Here is a 23631-nt window from a genome sequence, read left to right as displayed (position 1 = left end):
CATCCACCAGGGAGGTTCAGAGCTTTGGGATGAGCACAGCACAACTCTTCATCATGTCTCCCTTTTCCACTAGGCAACTAGGAGGCAGAACACACCCTCTGTTTTGAAGCAAACTATTTGATACACATAGCCATGCAAAGTCCAAATCAGCGCTGACATGACTGAGACACTCCAACTTCCACCTGCTCACAGCGCGTTCATATACAGCCCCCCTCATGCTGGGGTAACACAGCTCCCCGACTTCTGCTTTGGAAGACAGGAGCTGTCTTGGGAGGCTTGCTACTTTCTTTCCTGCTATATCCTCTTCATGAGAGAAACAGCAATGTCTGTATTTGGTATGGGGATGAAGAATTTGCCCTTGGGCTTCCTCCTTGCCCCTACAGGTTTCCATGTACTTGCATTTAAGGAGGGAGCAAACTGGGCACAAAGGAGGAGGTGGTGTCACAGCTGGAGGGACATCCAAGGAGGGTCATCACGGAGTTCATCTCTGAAGCAAGACACGCTTGGCGAGAGGAGGGGGAACATCTTTTCTGATATGCCCTGCTCTCCTGAACAAGCTAAAGGATTAGCCCCTTGGATTTGTTTTTCAGCTGATCCCATGCTAACAGCTTTGGAGAATTTGGGCAGACTTCTCCACACTGACTCCTTTGACCTTTTTAATCCTTCTGAAATAAACTACTCCCTGCCTCTCCACCCCCAACCCCAAACTACCAGATTGCCTTTTGTTGTTTTTCTTCTCGGACACATTTGGAGACCTCGCATCATCTTTTCTGGTGGGCTGAGTGATTAGCTGGCAGCTCTGGTTCCTTCCTCCCTGTACCTGGGGCTCTGCTTGTTTCAGGGTGCTGCTTATTTCAGGGTGCTGCTTGAGGAGGGTGTTAGACTTGCAATGTGAAAATTTTTCAGGGCTAAATCCAAATTTGGGCTTTTATAATAAATACCAAGGAATATCTCTGACTTCTCTTCCCTTATTTTAACTTCTTCATCCCTCACCACGGCTGGCAGACCCAAAGGGTTATGCAGTTCTAGAAGAGGAGGAAAAGAAACTTGAAAAAAAGAAAATTACAGATGGTAACTGAGGCCAGATATAGCTGTGGTGTGGACGGGACAGAGAGGAAAAGAAGAAAGCTGGAGAGGGCCCTGGGGAGGAGATGGCTGTGGAGGTGGTCACATAATAGATGAAATATCTGAAGGACCTGGAGTCTGGGGGAGATGCAGAACCACTAAAACCCAAAATCCTAAACCCACTGCATGTATGGTCACTAAAAGCTGTGTGAGGATGCCTTTATAGACCCTGATTCAGCTCATGTAATTTTGAGGCTCTGAACCCAGCTAATGGCATATCCATGGGACGGTTCAGCTGGCTTCAGCCAGAGGATGAGTGCGTGCTGTGGTTTTCTCCCAAAGAGGGGTAACACGCTCTGTCTCCAGCCAGGTCCTGCTGCCTCCTTGGCTTGCTCTCCCGTCAGTAGCTGAAATAAGTAGATCATAACTGGCTCCTTTAAAAGCATTTCAGACTGGTGCAGGAGAGGAATAATTAGTTGATACTTATTCTTCTGTGCTTAGGTCTTTATGCAGACATATCGATATGCTTCCTTCTGCAGTTCATCTTCAAACTCCTGTGTTGAGGAAATGCAGGAGCTACTCAGAAGACTGTGTGGTGCCTTGCTTAAATTCATGCAAGGCTTATAGTTACCTGAGGTCCTTGGGTATTAATATTGGCTTTAAAGTTAAGTATATACTCAAGTTTTTCTCTCCAGAAAGGTGGCTTAAGTATATTGGAATTGGATAACTCCTTTCCCCCCATCACTAACAATTACTGTATGCAAAATGGAATGATTTCATGGTAGGTGACTACTAGATGGCAAAATATACTGTGTTTCCTTGGCTTTACATAAGGGTGGCACTCCAGCAGCATTTTGGGGACGGTCAGCTTTCTCCCATGCTCTTCTAGGGAAAGTTTGCTGGAGAGGGAGCACACAGAGAGGAAGTTGGAAAGCTGAGGACAGCAGCTGCACAGCTCGGTGTGTGATGGTGCGAGAGCTGAACGTGGAGGGGGAGGAAGGCAATGCCTGATCCAGCTTAAAACAGGGACATCCACGCAGGGGAGCAGAGAGCAGCGGAGTTACCTTAGTAGCAGTCCTGCGCGAGGACACCACTGCCAGGCTTGAAAAGGCACAGATGTTTCCCTACAGAGCCGAGAAAGTTTGTCCACCTTCCTTCTACAAATAAAACTTGTCAGGGTCACAGTTTCTGAGCATCTTATGCTCTCACACAGGTGCCTTCTGCGTGAGCAAAGGCAGAAGCCAGCTCTCACACTCCTTTGCCTACCTCTGAAGGAAGATGGCACAGATCTATGGCAATTGTACTGCAGACCTGCTGTAAGACCAAGGGTTTGGGCTTTATCACGTGATATATAGGGAAATAAATTCCATCTAAATGTACAGTGTAAAGGAAACAGCTTTTTCACATCTGTTGTGTTGTCCAGTGACTTGTTTAACTGAAAAACAAAACAAAGTACAACATGGAAAAATCTTCACAAAAAGGTCCTAAGACAGGATGCTTTTTGGTCTTTCCAGGCAGGAGGGAAAATAGCCTGATTAATTCTTAAGGATATCTGTCGATAATATAGATATAGATATAGATATAGATATAGATATAGATATAGATATTTCTACACTCTCTGAACCAGATACAGTTAAATTGAGCATGGTAAATATCATCCTGAGCACTGTTTGTATTTAAAAAAAACCCAAACATAAACTGAAATTTTGGCAAGTCTGAAGCTTGTACATTGAAGTCAAAACCGAAGAAGGGCTGAGCTGCCGTGGAGGTCCTCAGCGGGATCCTGGAGAGTTTGTGTCAACCAGTAATTGGGAAACCAAAAAGGCACCTGAGATTTTGGGTCAACTCCTGCCCCAGAGGGTTGTCTCACCCTGCTCAGCCTCTCCAGGGACCAGGTGCTACACTGCATCCCCTTCAAATCCCTTGTGCTTCCATTCAGATCCCTTGTGTACCTTGTTCTGTGCTGGATTTTTTGTCATGGGAAGGGTGTCAGGCTGCCACAAACCCTTTCCTCATACTGTGCTGGCTCAGAACAAAAGCCTCCAACAGCAGCCCAAGGCACATTCCTAGGAAAGAGTATAAAAACAGGGAAATTAATAGCTTGAGACACCCTCATCAGTCTGTCACTCGAAGGCTTCCTGAGCCAGAGGAGGTGCTTTTGACTCTAGCAGCCCTCCACAGCTCCCTATTCCACTGAGTTATCTAGTTTTCTGAAAACAGATGAGCTTTACTGTTCTCAACACTTCATAGCAAATTTCTGTGGCTCACTTGTATTTGGTGTGAAAAAAATACAACCTTTAGCTCGTTTCAAACCTGCTGCCTGGTCGTTGCTTTATGATCCCTAGTTGCTGTCATGGAGGACCCTTACACATGTTCTTCCTGACATGCAGGGCTTTATAGGCTCCTGTCATAGCCCCACAGCCATTCCTGCTGTATGTGGGCTGGTCTCCCTTTCTCCTGTGCTGGTGTAAGTCAGAAGTAACATGGCAAAGTCTACAGAGGCTGTACAGGAAGCACAGAAGAGAATATGGCTTTGTGCTTTCTTAATGCAAGCTCTGGTGTACCCCTGCGATTTGGCCCTAAATCAAACACGAGAGATTTCCTTATGTGCATCCAAAGCTATTTGGTGCTGTTAGTAACAGAACGATAAACCAGTGATTTTTTGTCTCATGTCCAGAGGGGAAAGAAAACAGGGACCTGAATGCTAAATTCAGTTTTCAACTTCATCAAGATTTTGTTTCTGGTTTGGATGTTTCTCGAGCTTCAGTTTTAGAAGTGTTCAGATTTATATCCCAAATGTCCATGATCACCCAGAAATTCAATGAATTCAGGGGAAACAACTGGTCTCTGAACAGCTGTTAGTTTGGTTTTGAGTGCTTCAGAGGATCTTATTAGAATAATAAATTTCCATAGGAACTGCTACTGCAGCACTTTCATTTTTTATTTTTTCAAGAGGGAAGTTATGCAAGGCTCGCTGGATGATACCAGCACATCTGGACAGCTTGGAGACTGGGGAGTTTTGAGGAAAGAGGAGACAAACATAAAAGAAATGTGGGGTTTTCTCAGCTTGGGCAGGTTGGAGGATCCTGGTGAGAGAACTACAAACTCCACCAGCCCCAGGAGGGCCCTGCCTGGCTCTCTGCTGTCCAAAAGGTCACTGAACTTGGCAGCTGTCACAGACAGCAAATAGCTGCTGATTGCCGTAGTGGGAAGTGCAAGGCCAAGCAAATTCATCCGTGATGCCAATGCTAAATGCTTACTTTCTAGCTACGGCATGTATTTATGCTCTTGGGGATCTGTGGAAGGAGGGTTTGTTCCCCTTCTTGCCCAAGTCAGAAGTGTTGCACAACCAGCAGGTGTTGGATGCCTTGGAGCAACTTCAGCTGGGTCCTGCTGATGGGAAAGCAATGGGATACAGTCTGCGGAGCAGAGCCTGCTGTGGCTGTTGCACCTCACAGCTACCACTTTGCAATCGCATCCTTTCGGTGCCTCCAAATGCAAGCCAGGGCAGCAGCTACTTGCTTTTTAGTTCAGACCCTTGTAGCATACATAACCACAACATCCCCATCAGGTTCACAAGCCCCTGGGACCTGACTGATGGTGCGTGTGTTAGCCCCTCTGGCCTTCTGGTAAAAGCAGATCTCATTCAAGCAAAGGTTCCTGAAAGGGCTGCAGAGGAAAAGAACCAAATCTGTTTGGTTTAAGCTCCTGCACACATCTTCTTGATGTAACTGGTTTTCAATAGAGCCACCTCTTAAGAACATAATTAGAGGTCAAATATTAATGGACAATCCATGTCTTCAAATGTAATTAAAAGCACTGATACAAAACTGCTTATGTCCAAAAAGTTCCTGGGCTTGGCTAAACTTTCAGTGGCTGGCCATTACTCTCAGCCATAGAGTTGGTTAAATCATGTTGATTCATAATCCTCTGCAAGAGAAAAATCAATGCTGGAATGCTTTGCTTGTGTAACAACGCCCATTAGTGAGCCTGGAGTGCCTCTTCAATGAGATAATACCAAGCAGTTAAAATATGGAGAGAGAGCCTCCTGAATTCATTATGAATCGATTTTCATCCTTTTAATATTCTTGCTTACAAAGAAATTCCTGTATAACACACTGGCCTTTTTTCCCTGCCATTTCACCTCCTTCTTGGTCTCTGGGCTCATTACTTGGTGCTCTCCCATTACATGCTGGTGGAAGGAGTTACAGCAGGACAGCCTGTCCATCAGCCCTGCCTAAACTGAGCTGTGTAAACTCAACATCAAGGTATCCACAGTTAGAGAGAAGAAGAAAGGAGAAGGAAATGGCTAATGTATCCTTTGCAATGGTGAAAATAAGGAGTTGTTATCAGTACTAACAACGTGACAACAATCTGCCCCTTCTTTCTCTGGTGGCTTCAGCTAGCCTGGTCTGAGCAGATGGAGCTGGCTTCTCCCCTGCCTGTGGACATGCCTGTTACACTTCCTCCGTGGTTTTCCAGACAGCTTTCTGGGGATAAAGTGATTTGACAGGATTTGATAAAAAAAAAATATTTTCACTCACTACCTTGCAAATGATAAGGAGGTAGGAGCCAATGATGATGAGTCACGGTCTCTCGTTAAAGGGTAACCACATAACTTGGGCCATGTCTGTGTGTGTTAGGTCTTCTCAGTCTGTACTCAGTCAGGGAAAGGCTTTTAGCAGAGGCACAATTATTTTTTTGCCAGTATGATTTATCTCAGCAGGATAACCTGTACCTGTAGGCCCGTGCTCCACAGCTATGGCTGCTCTGAGTTATTTTTCTAGTGCAGCTGCATCATTCACCAGCCATATCTCCTTGCAAACTGTCCTTCACAACTCCAGCAGGAAAAATGTGTAACATAGGCCTGATCTGTTCTGCTTTTCACAGGCTGCTGTAATTGTAGTCTGCCTCAGTCCGATTTCCTACTAACCAGGGCTTAGGAAGCTTATTCTGCTCAAATTTTTTGACAAATCAAGTGCACACCGAAAATTAGTACCTGTTGTACACATGGCTTGCATGTGTACTGTGGGACTGGGTTTTAGTTTTCTTATTTATAGATGATTAAATACAAAAATAGACTAAAGCATTTCTATGCAACAAAACATGTTTTGGATGGGACTGATAAGCGTCTTTTCATGTGTTACTTCAATAGCAGTAAATATCTAGGGATTGCAAGACCCAAGGGTTCCAGTGGAAAATGTTTCAACAACAGATGATGAATTCTGCTAAAATAGTTTTTATGCTTAAAATAATAATTAAAATTGTTTTAGGCAAAGCTGCTAATGTACTGTCAAAGCCACTGTCCTTTTCTGAGACTGCCAGATGTTTTACTGTCACTTGAACTGCAATGTAGGCTGCAAAAAACCCCAAAAAACCCCAAAAGAAACCAACCCAAACCAACGTGCAACTGCAACTGCAATGGCTGTATCTGTTATTTTGATAAATAATTTGTTGTATTTTCTTCTATTCTCCCATCTCCCCCTGCTCTGAGTGGTATTGCTGAGAGCCCTACCAAAGGCTCTGCTTCTCCTTAGGAGATGACCCGCTGCAGAGGCATGCATCCATCAGTGTACTTTAATAAGCAATCGTGTTAGATAAAGTTTCCAGCTGGAGGGGGAGGAATGCTGCTTTTCCCACCAGAAAATGCCTACCCACCCCAGGGGCTAAGCTGTATCTAAGGTCCATTCCTGCTGAGATTCTCTAACATACCAGCGCTCTCCCAGGATGCAGGCAGAGGAAGCATCTTGAGGCTTGGGGCTCTCCTACACTCACAGGCAATTCTTGGAAAAGTCCCAAAACCTTGGGAATTCTACATGTGCTCCTCCAAACATGAGGTTTCATCCAGCATCACTTATTCACACAGGAAACTATGTTCTTCTCTGCAGTTACCCGTATGTGAGAGCTGTTACTCATGCAGACCTCTCCTTTCCTCAGTCAATTTGATGCAACAGAAGTGATGACAACTTGTGCGAGCAGTCTTCCTGGCACACGGGATTTTTTTCTAAGTAAGGTATAGAGATGCATTATTTTGGGCCTCTGTTCTTTGGAAACTGCTCATGTACTCCATTCTTAATGAGCAAGCTAGAGAGTTTTTCCCCACCTCTATCTTAATATAAAGGAAGTGTTTAAGTCAGCCTTTTCCTTTTCAGTGATCCATAAAGCAGTCCACGTCAGATTATTTTTATCATTACAATTGGTCTCCCCATGGAATTTGTTAACATGTTGCTGGCTATTTTCATCCTTCACATGAAAATGAATCTACTGGGTATCACAGAGCTCAGTTATTACGAGGGGTTTTTTTTGATGAAAGACTTAAATTGCGTCTGAGAAATACGAATTATGGGGCCTAATGTCCCCCCAGAGATTTTAATTTAATACACAAAAGGAGCCACTCACTCCCTACTGAGGTCATTACACAAAAATATTTTTTTCTAGTGAACAGAGTAATTGGGACCACTGGAGCTTGTTTCCCGCACTCCCCTCAAGAAAAATAATGGGTCAATTTTGGCTGTCTCTGAACGTTTATAAGTTTGTAAGTGATGATTTCTAGAGATGAATTTTTGTCGTTGTTTCTATAAAGAACAAAGAACTTGTGAGAGCCCCTGTTCATGCACGGCCATTGACCTCTCCTTCCACCGTTACAACATGGCACTGGAGGAAACCACTGAGGTCCAGGTCCCCATAAACCCAAGTACCCAAACCACGGCACCAGCCTCCCCTCCTTGCACCACAAAATCCCCTCAAAAGGCAAAAAAAAACCCCTCAGAAAACGTGGTGAGAAAGAGGGTGCTGACCCTGGAGGTTGCCCAATGTCACAGGTGCGCCAAGGGATTCATGGCCAAGGGAGGTGGTTGACTTTGGACAATATCATGGAGCTGATCCCAGCCATCTGCTTTTCCCCGGTGACTGCTCTGTGGAGATCTGAGCTTTGGGGCAGGGCGGTCTAAGGCAGATCCAGCAAAGTGCCCATATACTCATTTAACTCCAGGATAAAGAAACATGCGCTGAGGTCACTCCCAAGTTATGGTAGCGCGGGAGTCAGATGGATGTCGACAGGTCAGGCCGTGGGGTCAGGGAAGATGATCCCACCACAGTCGCATTAACCTCAGTGACTCAGCTCCTATGCGTGGTTAAAATTTAAACACTTGCATAAGTGGTTTGCTGAACCGGTGCCAGAAAGATCAGTGGTTTGCAGGACTGAGCCCATTAATTCTTGCTCTCTGAGAAGTAGGGGAGGGGGGGACAGATGAGCCAGAAAACTAACAGCTTCGGACTGTTTGATCCCACAGGGGAGGGCAAATTCCAAAGTCGAGCAACCCTCACGCGCTTTGTAAGAAGAAAGGGAAAAAAAAAAAAAAAAAGACAAAGGGAGTTCAGGGTTTCCGTGCCGCAGCCGTGCTCAGGGCTGTGGTAGCCGTAACTTTGCATGGATGCAGGGTATTTTTGCACAGCAGAGCAAGCCAAGATATTATTCATCATGCCGGTTTGCAGGCACAGATTATGTGTATCACCAGTGTGAAATTCAGCCTCTTATTTCTAACTTGAGAAAAACTTCCCAAATACTTTTTTTTTTTTTTTTTTTTTCAATCCTCTGTTGAAGAACAAAGCGCTCAGGAGAGCGGGCAGCTAGGAGACACGCTCGTTCCCTGAGTGCGCTAAACTTCTGTAACGGGAACAGATGATAAGAAGTATACTAAAACCAAGAATAAAAATATGCCTGAAACAAAAGCAATGTACTTCCAAAACAAGGCTCAGCCACACAGGTTTCTCCCAGTGGGGGGAGGCTGGGAGAACAAACAGACAACACTTGTGAGTCACGACGCTTCACTGCACGCCTGGAAAGCACTCGGATCTGACGGTGATGGTGATGACACCCTAAGACCCTATGCAGAACATCAACGCTGTGCTTCAATAAAGGCTTTCACAATGTCATAGATGAAACCATTATTTTCCCCCAGGGTTTCAGGCAAGGAATTCTTTCAGGAGCCATTTAATTATTTTGTTTTATTTCTGCTCAATCTGTATAGGAAAGCTTAGTAAAAGGATTGTTCATTTTGACAAGCTTCCTCAGGGAAACCTCAAGACAAAATAGCAGTAATTTCTTCCCCATATAACTCACCAAGAAAAATAGCAGAGGAAATAAAGGGGTAATAACAGAAAGGGGAAGATCACGTTTTAAAAGGAATTGCTTGATGCCAATACACAGTCAACGTATTTAATGTCATAAACATAGGTTTACTTAGGGAAGACATGAGGAAATGTCAGGAGCAAAGAGACTCTTACAGCTAAAATGAAATTAAGGCTGGCAAGTGTAAATGGAGAGGGGCGGGAGGGGGGAAGAGAATCCCATTAGGGATGGTCTCATGGTCCTGATGAAGACTTAATAGCTGGATCCAGCTGTATGTTTCTTGCAGACACTGGGCTGGCAAAGCAGTTGCTAATCTGGGGGGCCTGACCGGCTTTCTTCTTCCTTAGAGGGACACAGCTGGGGCAGAGACCCGTATGTATAAATACACGTAAGTCTCTGGTGTGACCTTGCTTACGAAGGGGATAAAGTCCTGCTTCCCTGAATGTGTCAGGGCTTTATTTCCTTCACTCTGAAATGCCCAGGCTTGCTGACCCAGCTTGTTCTTGACCTAAGCAGTCCCATCTTTCTTCTCATTCTCTATCCACACCCCTGGCTCTGATGACTCCTTCCTTCTTCCAGGCACAAGGATGCTGGTGTTTCAGGCCTCTGCCTACCACTGGTGGTCCCCTCCCCACGGACCAGTCCCGGTGTCCTGGCTGACAGCTCTGTGTTGCTGCCTGAGGGAACTCGACCAGAGCTCCTGCCCAGTCTGGGAGATGCTACCTTCCACTGGTGAAGAGGAAAATTCATCCAGTGTACAGGAATTATGGAGGAATGAAGCTGGGTTAATTAACACTGATAACATACAGCTGTGGGCTGGCTTCAGGGGCGGTGGGTTGGCTGGTGTGGATAAGGTGCAGCTGTGGCTGGTTCCTGCTAAGTAGTTAAATAGCTCTAAGGGGTATGGAAGGGGAGTTCTGGATGAAGAGAGACCTGGAAGAAGCAGAGAGAGGAGAGAGAGTGCCCAGGATGTAGGTGAGACAAGGCGAAGGATGGCTGTGCCGGGGGAAGGCGTGCTGCCTACTTCTTGAAGGTAACCTGGTATGTGATGGTAAAAAAGCCTTGTTGCAGTCAGCTAGTTTTGATAGTGCTGTGACAATCCAGCAGTTGTTAGTATCTTTTCTCACAACAGATATTCCCTTAAGGCTCCATCACCAAGGTATAATCTTATGTGTTTAACCTGGTTAAGAAACCACGGTGCCCACAACTGCAAAACAGCACTCAATGGTGTTTTCTTGTCTATACTTGTTCTGATCCTTCTGGGCCCTGGAAGTTCAAACACTTGATTGTGTTGCTGAGTTTTAGTCCGAGCAGCAATGAGCTGTCCCTTTGGCTTGATATACACCTGACATTATGGTTTGCAATTGACTCGGTGACCATTCTGCCAGGCTCTTAGTGGCACTACTTGTAGTCTGTCAAGCACATAAATCATGGCTGCCTTCAGGCTTGGGCTTAAGGATAGAAACTCTCCCCTAGAAAACATGTTGAAAAGACTCAGCTGGGTCTAGCTCCCAGCTGATGATGCTGGTGACGGATGGAATGCCTCAAGAGTAGTAATGGCTCAGTGTCCAACACATACGCTTTCAGGTGATACATCGCTCCTGCCCCATCCCCCTGCCAGACAACCAGCCAGAGACTGGGATCTTAAAAGTAAGCTCCAGTCCCATAAATTCATATGCTTATAAATTTTACAGCCACTGGGAGCATTAGGACTCTCTATCTTTTGTTTAATACAGGCCAAAAAGTCTCATTCAATGAATTCTGCATTGAGCTCAGAAATCTGGAGGAAGCTACCCAAATACTGACAAGACTGAAAAGAACGGGGACATCCCACATTAAACTGTTCTCACGTTGGCTGTGTATTCTCATTTGCCTTCTATCTTTGTCACTACACACACCTCACTTAAGCTTCCAGCTTTTGCTGATTGCTTCTTTGTTCTTGGCAGATTGAACAGCCCTTTCCTACCCCCACGCCATCCCTCACTTGGGCTCTCTCTGTAATAGTTTGGTTTTCCAAACTACCAGGAGTGATACTTATCTCTACTCTTCCTTGAGCAGGCTACTCTGTTGTCCTTCAAAACTTATTTATTTTCTGTTTCCTACTATTTTGTTCTACTGTGAGAAGCCCTGGAGAGCTCAAAAAAGGCTTCTTAAAGGACAGAAATCAGCCATTTAGGCTGTATGGGAATTTTTGTGATGCTCATTCCTATAGGTGAGCCTGGCACAGAAGATATACATGTAGATGCTTACCTTGAGCGTTGATCTTCAGCTCAGGCTCAGGTGCTTGGTCCCACCTGCACTGGTTGCAGCTGTTCTCCTGCCTGGCCATGGACCATTTCAACCCTGACCACAACCTGTGGGCTGATGTCTTGGTTTGAACTTGGACTGTCTGGCTGCTGTGGACTTGTCCAGTGATCTGGACTCTGGGCTGCTCCCCCGGGCCTGCCCTGTTTGTCCTCCATGCTCAGGGCTGTGGGACTGCACCTCTTGTCCATGTGTGAAGCCCTGGCCCCAGTGGCCCTGATGCCACTCTCACCTTGTTGTCCCTTGCTGTTCCACGGCACAGTTGAAAGAAAAATCTGTAGAGCAGGCGGCATCTGGTTTTATGTAGAGCATATGTGTGAAGCAACAGAGAAAAACTGTAAATGCCTTATGGGCACACTGCTGAGACACTGCCACTGCTTAAAAAAAACCCAAAAACTAACCAAACCCAAAAAGAAAACAAAAAACCCCCCACAAACCCAAGAAAAAACCCGACCCAATTAACTTTCTAAATAGGCACTCTGATCTCTAATTTTTCAACATGAAATAAATGTTTCTTTGCTTTATTTATACTAATCCCAATCCTCCATGCAGAACAGTACATGTGCTCTGTTATTCACTGTCTGAAGAGACAACAAAAAAATGAAGTTCAGCGCTGTTGGCCATGAGCAATGAGGATTTGAACACAAAGGCACGGTTTTTCTGCAGCATCTTCTTTTATCTTTATGGAAAAATGTGTTTTAGAGGGTGACAGGATACATAAACCTTGATTAAAAAATGCCTTTTAGTCAACATCTACAGTCCAAAGAAGAAGAGAAAGAAGGTGGCAATGAAACTGTTGAAGCAATAGCTGCCAGATTTCTCTGGGGTTGGTTACAGCTCATCCTGTGTGTTCTTGACATTCTGACAGATATGTGCAAAAGAGTAGAGGTATCCCAAAAATCAAGGCCAGGGTTTTGCTATTACAATTGCTGCCTTTGAAGAATTAAAATACAGAGCTGGAATGAATTAGAACAAATGCTGATGCTGGAGTTATACTGTAATGACTGCACTATGGGAGCTGTAGTTGGGCATTCAGGCCAACCCTATTTGATATTAATCCTTTGCATAGGATTGTTCCCTCTGATATTTTACCAGGCAGAATTCTTTGGGAAGGAGGAAGAAAAGGCAGTTATGAGAGCTGTATACTATATAGAAAGGAACAGAAGAAAAGCCTGGGGCTTTTTTTTTTTTTTTTTTTTTACAGGATTGCCTGTACAACAGGCAGCTGCAGGATCCTATACATCGGCAATAGCAGTTTGAAGCTCCCCTCTTTGTGATGCAGCAGATATGGCTAGCATAAACTTTGAGGAAGACTCAGCAACCTAGCAGGTATCAAACAGCCTTGTGGATGATCTTTTACAATTGTTTTGATTATCTTCCTCAGGTTCATGCTGGGTCAGGTATGCACAATTTTTTTCTGGACAGAAGAGATACAAGCAGGAGGAAAGAGAGAGACCAAGAGCAGCTTGCCTTCCCCCCCTTTGTAAAGATGTTGTATGAGAGAGACCCATTTCAAGATAGGAAAAGAGAGAGCGTGGGAAATGGGAGCAAGGAGGTAGGAAATAGCACTCTGCTAGCAAGAGCAGTGCTCCGTGCGCTCTGGCTGAGCAGATGAAAGGCAGCAGAAAGTCCTCAACTAACTTGAACTCAAACCAGACAACTGCCAGCTCCCAAAGTGGCTGCAATCCTGGACCCACCCACTATAGCTGTGCCCAAGATCTTCCCCCAGGCATGGACAACTTAGCTTTCTGTGAACCCAAACAGAACTGGATCGATAGCTGCACTTCTAGAGCTCAAATCACTAGAACAAGAATTCGAGATCTGACTTGCTGTTAATAAAAAGTAGATCTTAAACGTGAAACTGAGCATAAAGCAAGCAGCTAAAGTCAGGCTGAGCACAAGAAGGATTCTCGCTATGTGTTGTGGCAAAAAATCTGCTCATCTGTGTGAGCCTCTGTCCTGCTCCTTCCTCTGAGAGGGCTGTGCTAATGCAAGGCTATCCGCCTGGAGCAGGCTGCTTTCTTGCTCTCATTTCTCCTTCCCATACTCTGCCTCTTTGCTTAATAGCTCATCTCACAGCCCACACAGTTCCCTGCCCCTAAGCCCAATTTATATCTGATTTCCAGTCTATCAGCGTTTTCACACTGATGGGCACCTGCTCCAGGCTTCTTGCCTTTCCCAGCCCCCTGCCCATCAGCACTGGGGCAATTCCTCACCACACTGTTCACACCTCCTACGAGTGACTGCAAACTCCTCTTAGAGGCCAGGTGACAAGTGTGTCCTCCTTCTGCTCCTCTTTATCCTCCCCCTCCCCTTGCTGCTTTGCTGACATAACTAACTCCACATGGTGCTTCTCAAACTGGAAATCTGGTCTCTTCGGGGTCTGAGGTTACTCCTACAGTGACTGGAGGAGAGGGAGGCTGTACAGACTCCTTGTGGCTTGCATCAACTGAAAGGACAGCCTTCTCCTTTTCCTCCTGCTGATTTTTAAAATAGTGATCGGTTCTCCACGGAGTGATCCTGCCCGACTTAATGAGCCATTCTCTTCAAATACTTCACATAAACACGTTTCTCTATTTGTTTGCCTGGATGGGTTCTTTCATAAGTGTGCCTTTGGTTCAGGTGCTCCCAGCAGACGCTGCCCTGGCAGGCTGCAGGAAGCCCTCCGTTTGGGGCAGCTGCGTCCCCGAATGCTCTGCAACTGATTGCTTTTGGGGCGATTGCTCAACTGTAATAAGCAGGAACTTAGATAAATTGGACATTTTTCTACAGAACCTATTAACACCATGCCTTGGAGAGGGTGGAATTGGTCTCATTCTTAGCAGTTTTGTTTCTGCGCTATTAGCTGAAGATCCCAGCAGGAGGATTGTTTAAGAGTAGAGCCTAGACCAAGAGATCTTGCTAACCGAGGATGTGGTGAGGAAGGCTGACGGTAGAGACGCAGGTTTGGGGGATAGCTCTAAAAGAAGGGCTGGACACTAAGCTGATTTTATACAGGTTTCATTTTAACATTTAAAATGAAATGGGCTGCTGGCAAGCTAACCCCGTCCTTGCCAGAAAAAGGATGTCTGATCCAGCTTACTGACTCATTGATGAAATATTTCCAATGTCAGGCTCATTTCTGTGACTGCTAGAAGATCTGTGCCTGCAGGGCTTGTCTCCTCTCGTTTGCCCCTGTGCTTGACTTAAGAGTTTCGGCCGAGGTAGCAGCCGCCAGCATGCAGGCAGGCAAAGTAAGCCTGTCTACTGTACCTGCGTTGCTGAAAGCTTCCCGTGAAACTGGATTAGCACTTAAATGTTGTGTGACAAAGCTTTATGTTCCAGGTTTTGTAAAAGTTCTCAAAGAAAAAAGAAAAAAAAAATCACTTGTCAATCTCTTTCTGTATAGTTTGTGGACAATTAGAGTATTGCCAGATTAATTACAGTGTTTCTACAACGCTCTCCTCTGATTCTACTATTAAAACACAGCAGAAATCAGAGTCTGTTTTGACCTTTATTCAGAGCCTCCTGTTAAAGTGACTTTCACAACAGAACCCAATTTGTCACATTTTATTTGTACTTTAATTTTATTATTAACAGATTAATGGAGCTGGTAATGGGTTTCCCGATGTTCCCTTTGGAAATGTGAACTGTGTCCCTTCCTTACATCAGTCTGCTGTCAGCAGATGAAGTGCATTTGCAAAATGCTATTAACTGTTACCAGAAACAATTAGTCAAAATAGCAAGTCAGCTTCAAAAAGAGAGACTCCAGATTTCCTCAGTGCGTTAGGAAAAGCACATTAGTAGGATTTAGTCTTGCCAGCAGACACAAGCTTTAGGCCCTGCAGTAGGTGTCTGGGTTAATGACATGTAGAAATGCAAATATATCAGACTTTAATTTGCTTGAAGGAGCAATGCCAGGTTAAAAAAAATAAATAAATAATCACTTTCCGGTGTTATTAACAGCAATCCCCATTGTGTCAGAAACACCCACAGTCTGCTGTAAGATGCTCTCCACGCTCCAGCCTTAAAAATCCTGGCACTCCTGAGGGCAGTACGAGACTGCTGGTGACACGGAGGCCAGGCTTCGTCTTCATTTTCTTGCCCAGACAATTATTTTAAAAGTATCCTCCCTCACCCTCCAAAGCATCAAAGTCCATCTGCTTCTCAGGCAGCTCTCCTTTTTTATGCTGGTGCCAGAAACTCATAAGAATTCCTAGCGGGACATGCGCAAACCTGGCTGGAGCTTCATCCCCCCCTTGGCACCAGCTTTACTGCCTGGTCAGTCCTTCGACACGGGGCTGACCAAACTGTGTTATTGCAGCACACAACACACGAAACGTGCTCAAGGAATGGTCCCTAACGGGATGAAGGAGGAGTGTGAACTCTATGGAGGCAGTGGCTAGCACCTGGTTAAAAAGCCAGCAGTCCCCGGCTCCCTCACCACTTCCCTGGATGAACTGACGGGGAGGGATCCGGGGAGGCGAAGCACCAGGGATGATGGCCTACGTGCCCGGCGAAGTTTCAAGCATATGCCCTGGCATGCCTGCCTGGCACCTACAGACTGCTTTCCAGATTGGACAGACCAACAATTCACCCTCCTTTTTCTCTCAAAGGTTGAAAAATGATGTTATCAGTCGTTATTTCCAGTGCATTGCTAATTACGTGTGTATTGCATACATGCATCCAATTAAAGGGGGAAGGTCATGAAAACAACAGAAAACCCACAGATTATGAAAAACAAAAAGATTATCCGTTTGTCCTCAGGGCTGGACAACAAGGTTTCTGTCTCTGTGCAGAAGGGGAATCTTTTTCATGGTATTCAGCCCTTGTTCCTCCAAAACCAGTCCCACCTCCCTTGGACGGCTGCAGTGGCCCTTTCCCGGCTGGGAAAGCTGTGGCAAAGAGCAAGCTTTGGGCTCATTTCAAGTCTCTCACAACCACACCACGTGCTGATACTCCCACACTGTTGGTTTTTTTTTTTTTTTTTTTGGGGGGGGGTGAGGCGGAGAACAACTCAGCATCAGGTTTTTCCTCAAAGAAAACACAAACAGCTGAACCCCACAGGGACTCGGACAAACTATAGTCTGGATGAAAACCCACCCTTAATTCTGCCAAAACTTCACTGATTAAGAATATGCAGATCTAAAGATTTTACCAGGTACTTGCAGAGAATATTCCTGCTGGGTATTCCTTCCTCCATTGCCTTCAAGTGAGTGTGCACAGTGTGTAAGGTTAAAAGTGTTTCTTTTCCCCTCCAAGTGCAGAAGACTAATAGAAGAGTTAGAAGTTTAGGACTAAAAGCCCTGTACAGACAACTCTCAGATATAAGGATAGCATATTTTATCTTCCTTTCATATGAGCTTAATGACAGAAAAAGGACAGTCCTTTGGTCCTTCATTCAGCTATTCCCACTGACTGGAGGAACAACTTAATGGAAAACCACAATATATTGTTCAAACACTCCCACAAAAATGGTCTCTCCACCTATCCAAACACATTGTCCGTTGTCTTAGATCAAACATAGCTGTTATTTTTAAATGTGAGGATTAAAAGGCATCCATTAGAAGGAGAGATTAAAAATCTATTAAAAAAAAAATCAGAATCTTAAAAGACTAATTATTTGTGCAAACTTCAAGATCAAACGCTGCTGAAATAAAGTCTTTAACTGCTTTATCAGATAAAACCTGTGTTCAAAGATTGCAAGGGGAGAAGAGACTATTAAGATAATCTAGTCTGACCTCATGACCTTGGGTTTTGGCATTTCGCTGGTACAGAATCTTTTCAGTTGCTTGTACAGCTAAATGGAAAACTGAATAAAACCATCAAGAACACAACAGACTGCACAAACTGGAAAAAAAGCAGACCACATGTTTTCATGTTCATTTAATTTGTGTGTTTGTAGGCAAGGCTCAATACTTCAATGGATAGCACCGAGTCCTCTGCTGATGCAATTAGCGCAGCTCTTGCTGAAGCTCACGGATGTCATTTTCCATCAGAAGAGGATCTAGCCTGAAGAGTTTCCAGCTGCCAGGGAGAAGTAAGTACAAAAGTGCAAATACTTGGAAAGAGTAATTTATAGAAGACCCTGGATAAACTAAATTTCCAGCGTGCCTCCTTTTTTTCTTCTTTTTTTTTTTTTTTTTTTGTCTTTCTACTGTTTCTTTTATAACAAGTGCTTAGGGTTGTGTTCACCATGCCAATTTTCAGCAGGACGAGAGGGATACAATTCTTTGTGTGTCTTTTCTAATCTGTTTGAGCTGTCTGATATCTTCATATCTAATACATTCTGGATCTTTGATCTGCGTCGGAGGATGTCTCAAGGAGGAACGATGATTCACGGGAAAACAGGATATGCACAGGGGAGCCAGTTACCCAGTCCAGCAGAATTAATCAGCATTAGGTGTGTGAGCTCTTGCTCTGAAACACTGTAAATAAGAGAGAGTCACAGATGATTATAGGTATGGGAATAAACAAAGAAAGAGAGAAACACAATTTAAACCTCTAAGTGTCAAAAATGGTTTCTGAACCACCCACTTGATTTGTTGGTGGAGCAAAACTTGCCTGGTGTCCGGCTGAAAACATGACCTCTGTTTTGCAAAGCGTCACTGTTTCGACATTGCCTTCTGATCTGGCACCCAGACTGTTTTTGCAAACCAGGGACACACCTAATGCTGGGTAACAGGGCTGAAGTACAGGACGCTGCCTTCCTGTGCCCCACCAAGCCAGCCGCCTGCTTACAGCGCGGTGCTCTCCCTGGCTCGCTCCGTCTTGCAGCCTGGTTTCTCCTTCTGCCTTGTAGCGTGGCCTCTTTCCTGCCTGCAGCTGGCCTAGGCTACCGCACGGGAGCTTGGAGCAGCCTCCCGGGAAAGAGGTGTAACTAATGATGGTGCCCGCTTACCAGGGGAGCTGAGGGGCATCGCCACCCTTGCTGCGTAGTGCCCGGCCGATGAGAGCTGGTGCAGCGAGAGGGCAGTGACTGCGTGGTCCTTGCAGCCCTCGGGCAGAGTGGCAGACGGTGCCACTGCTGCAGTGCCGCTGGCCAAGCATGTCAGTGGACATCACCACCTCCTTTTCCTCACGCTCACGTTTTCAGAATGTAGCCCTTGTGATCGCGCCGGATCAGGGATCTGATCTCCCTGCACGCAGGGGGCCTGAGGCATGGGGAGCCTCACGGAGGCAAAGTTGTTCCTAGATGCTGTGGAGGAGAGCTGGATGCCAGAAGGGCGGCAGCTCAGGCTGGGCAGTGTTAGCAGGAATACAGCTGTAGCAATTAGTTTGGCTTCATGTCAAAATTCCTTCCGATTTGTCAAAAGCTTCTGTCAAAAGGTGGCTTTTAACCTGCGTTTTGACTTGATATGCCTTGGTCATAAGGGATGGAAAGGGGGAAGTCTCAAGACAGTGGCTTTCCACTTAGCCACTCCAGGTCTGGGTAGGTCCTGCGGATGGTGCCCAGCTCCTTTTTCAAAATCTGCACCTGCACGACACCCGGCGCTGAGCGAAGTCCCTACCAGTGTGCCGTGGCCCTGTGCTCCTGGGATGTGGGTGGATGGTGGTGGTGATGCTCCCTCTGTGCTGGTCCCTCACTGCATGTGCATGTCCAACCATCACTCCTGCCTTGCACAGGCTTCCCGGGGAAAGCCCCTTACAACAGCGGGGCTGCTGCTGCTGCTGTGATGGGGACAAGCCCCGTGCAAGGTGAACTCGCTCCCATGGCTGCATCCAGAGCAGTGAGATGAGGGGGTGGGGAAAGATTCTTTAACGCTCAATGTTTTCCTTAGAAAGCTGCAAATAATATCACCTATGGCAAATATTTTGTTTCTCTGAAGGAGGAATCCAACTGTAGAAGTATTTAGGTAGCAAGACCAGAGCACCTTAGACCTGAATTGCCTGCAAACGGAACTTCTGAAGCCCAAAGGGATGTTGTAACCACGTTAACGCAACAAGAAGAGGAAATGCTAAGGGTATTTGACTTTACAAACAGCCTTCAGTTGGCCTGTTTCCAGCACAAATGCCTCATGCATGGTAATGGATTTCAAATACGCTAGAGTACAGCCACAAAACCAAACAAGTCTTAACATTTGACCTTATTGGGGAAAACAAGCCTGCTATTACCAAAGAAAACTAAGCATGCCTTAGCTAATTGACTCATCTTAGGAAAAGTTTTGTTTCCATGACTGAACCGTAGGAATGTAAAGCTTTGCCATCTTTCAGCCAGCATGGTTTCCTTAGATCTCACACAGAATATCTGAAAATCACCAGCCAGCCACCTCCTAATATTTTCAGTAGTCTGACCAGTCTAGAGAGAAGTGGAGGGTCAAACAACACCTGCGACACCTTTACTATAAGGATTTTGGTCTTGGGGGGGTGGGGGGTGTTTGGTTTTTGTTTGGGTTTTTTTTTTTTTTTTCTTGATTCGGTGTTTCTGGAACAAAACACAAACATCAATTAATTACATCCTGTTACATCCTTGTTGCTGTTTGCTCATCCACCCATGGATATTCCACATAAAATTACCTAATAATCAATCTAAAGTATTTTAAAGTAGCTTGTTCTTATCCTAAGACAGCAATAGAGTTAGCAATCCAGTGTCTAGACCCAAGACAGTGATGTCATCCTCAAAGATATAAGTCATAAATGGGTTCTGTGTGGTGTAAATCTCTGATATTTTATGTATTGCTAAAAATGGCCGTCTGTAGGTCTAAGACCCCTTACAAGCAAAGGAAAATTCCTTAAGACATGGAAAAACAATTTTACTTACTTTTTTAAAGACATTAATAATTTAACTTTCACAACTAGAGGCTGACCACAACAGTCACCCGAGATGGATGACACCTATTGTTTGTATTATAAGCCACGAAAGGAAGGTAAGGATTCCCTGCTATGAGATGTAACTGGTCTCAGAAGATCTTTCAAAAGCAACAGCAGCAGTGGCCTGTCCGATAAATGAGCTGAAGGCTATCTTGAGCAAGCACTCTTACTTGTAGATTGTTTGGTTTCCCTGGCTTTTGGCAAGTCACTCGTGCAAAAACTGAGCAATTTTTATTTCGTTTTGACAAAACTATCCACATGTTAAACACATGCTTGAAAGGCAGTTTACAGGTTTAAACTAAAGTGTTTATAAAACCTTAGTGAGGATTACCTTGCAAAAAATGAGGACTTCTGGAATAAGCTGTATAGTGACAAATTAATTTCATATTCTGTTTAACATCTCTGTCAGTAAACTCAAGGCGAGATAAATCTCTTCATAAAGAACCCATAGAGAATGTTTAACTAAGCGTAAAGCATGCTGTGTCTTTGTTCTATGGTATAGCTTTGCTTTTGTTGTGGGCCAGACTGCGTTCAGCCGAAGTAGATTGTCTGAGATGAAACACAACGCGATGTGCATTTGAATTTGCTTGTATGCAAAACAGTTCTGTCAGCCTCCCTGGCAGGGGACCGGCTGGTGGGGACCAACTGTGGGCTGCTCTAGCCTCAGCGTGTGATTTATGGCAACCTGAAGCTACAGCAAGTTACCTGAGAGGTGAAAGGAGCAGAAGTATGAACAGCAGCAGTCATTGACGCAGGGCTGGGCATCCCTGCACCTAGGAAATTTGCTTTATTGCAGCTGTGGCCCAGAAGGTGGGAGTTGGGTCCGGGGATGTAATGCTACAGATCAAGAGATCTGAGGCCAGCTGCTGCGCAAGTGGTTGTTTCTGGTTTAGGTCTTCTCCTAGGAAGCGACAGGTGGGTCACGCTGTAGCTTATTAAAGCCCAGACAGGGAATTAATAGAGCCCACATTCCAAAACCAGTACTGTTATACAGACAGCAGCCCTCAAAATGAGATACCCACATCACCAGCAGACATCGCGTATTGCACTGAGAAATCAACTGAGGTCCAAGTCGAAAGAGAAGAGCTACGGGCTACTGGTCAACTCTCTTTGTACTCAGGGCCTTTGGCAGAGAACAGGGAAGCATCTGCACGGGTCTCACAGCCGTGGGCTGTGCCACGTCCTTACTCTAGCTGTATTTGCACCCAGCCTTTAGCTAGCACCTGCTTGCACCCTCTTGATGAGAACAGGTTGTGTGAAGATGCCAGACTGTGCCTGAGTGCACCAAGGAGCAACACTTGCTCTGGCCTTTTAATGTTTAAACAGCTGTGCTGAATGTGCCAGAGAGTGTCTTACAGAGTCGTTAAAAACTGATCCCTGAGTAAACAGCCTTGGTGCTATTTACTCCAATTCAGCTGCGATAATTTACACCATCTGAAGAGCGGACTAATCTTGCACTGGCACATCTCAGAGATGTTTGCTACTGGCTTGAACGGAAGGATCCTTGTGGCAAGGGGAGTACAACTTCCCCCTCACTTATGACTCTGGACAAGAGAATAGATACAACACATTTTAAAATAAAAGAAATTATTTCAGAATGAAAACATGATCACGAACACAGTGGTCACAGGCTTGAGCTGATGCAGGACACACACATATGCCAACATATAGCATAGATGTTGGTTACATGCATGATTGAAACGGACTGCTAGACACCAACGGGAGAGGTATGGAGTTTAACCTTCTTTGAGGTCTGGTCACACTCCTAGTTTGGTTTTATTCCTGTTGCAAAAGCTGTACAGGCAGCTCAAGGAATATCCATGTGGAAACATGCTAGAGGGAAGGGAAACAGTTCAGGACATAAACATCTCTCTTGTAGAAAATTGTGATTTCCTCCCAACTCCATTTGAACAAGGTTGGATATATCTGCAACTACCCACTAGTCTTTTTCTCTGTTATTAGAGATCCTGCTTCAAATACGGATCATCTGCTTTGCCTGGCTAAATGTGATGATTGCTCACCATCGGTCAGTACTCATTCTCTTGGTCCTTTCTCTCTATTGTCCTGCGATTAACTTACCAAGTGACACATCTTAACATTCCTCTTTATGACACATCTGTTGTCTTGTCATTCTTACTCTTCAAGATACCACTTCCATCTCATGGCCTTGATGTCTTCAAAACACCTAGAACAGAAAAGAGACACATGTAGATCGCCTGATTCACGAGGTTGAATTTTCTGTTGAATTAGCAACTCCCTGGAATTAATCCTTCGAATATAAGCACATCACAAATTACTAGTCAAGCAAATATTTAAGACACAGTAAGTCTCTGGAGTTTCTAAATGGTAAGTAAAATCAGGACTTTGGGGCATGTGGAACAGCAATCTCTTACCTACTGCTTCCTTATAAAACTCCGAGAACCAGTAGTAACTTGTGATGGCATTCAAAATTTTGGATATAGTTTTGCTTTGCTGTAAACCTATTTGATCCAGTCATCATTTTTCTATCATGCTGTAGACAAATATGTTCAAATCAACTAGCACAGTTCTAGTTTTACTGGCAAGTGTAAGTGTCCGTTTTAAAGAAGCTAAAACCGATGCAAAGTTTCTTGAGTTCATTAACTACAAACCTTCACCTGATCCTACTCGCAAAACTTGCAGGCTCTCAAAGCACATGTAATGCAGCAATGTTTCATTTTTTAACATTGGCTGGTTCAGGTGATTTCACGTTTGGTATAAATGATAATGATATAAGACACTGACATCACTACATGTTTATAAAAAGAACACACAAATGCACAGTGACGTTTTACACAGTGGTTGCACATAAGACACTCACAAATTTGAAGTCTGACGCTGTGGGGTGCCGAGTACTCTTAACTCTCATTAAGTTCAATGCGAGTTGAGAGTGCTTCGTGGTTCAGGTGCTCGGTGCTCGGGCCCTCAGTGAGGCTCTGCACAGTAAGGAATTATACCAACATTCACGTCTGAGACAAGAGTAATTTCCTCTTTCTAGTAAGTGCGTTTCTAATTGCTGGATCAGTACAATTGGCTGATAATCACAGTAATATAAATGATTTTCTGGTACTGAAGTGCTCTTTCTGAAAGTTAATAAAGCTCACTCAACATCGCCTACAGTTTTACAACATACCGTAATGGAATAATGCAATGAGTACAATGTGAGTATAGTACAAAAGCCAATGCAAAGTTAAAAATGGATCTAGGGTAGTGTTGCTCTTGAATACGAGCAGTACAAGGTATGAATTACTTCTTTGAGCTGGGTACAGGAGCTAATCTGTGAACAAAGCAGCCCAGCTCACATTCAGGTTTACTCCTGATTC

General features: G+C 44.8%; 1 long non-coding RNA gene across 1 annotated transcript; it reads right to left on the bottom strand.

Annotated features, from left to right (window-relative positions):
- Positions 1 to 17356: 17356 nt before the first annotated feature.
- LOC130145580 (uncharacterized) lies at positions 17357 to 23319 on the bottom strand. The gene is made up of 3 exons (XR_008820612.1): positions 23130 to 23319; positions 22370 to 22475; positions 17357 to 17907 (listed from the first exon to the last, which is right to left on the bottom strand). It is a non-coding gene; the product is annotated as an uncharacterized LOC130145580 (long non-coding RNA).
- Positions 23320 to 23631: the final 312 nt, after the last annotated feature.

The sequence above is a fragment of the Falco biarmicus genome, chromosome 3 (assembly GCF_023638135.1).
Source record: "Falco biarmicus isolate bFalBia1 chromosome 3, bFalBia1.pri, whole genome shotgun sequence".
In the NCBI taxonomy this organism is placed as follows: Eukaryota; Metazoa; Chordata; class Aves; order Falconiformes; family Falconidae; genus Falco; species Falco biarmicus.
The sequence above is the reverse complement of the archived record's forward strand: the minus strand, read 5'-3'. Positions and strand labels throughout refer to the sequence as shown.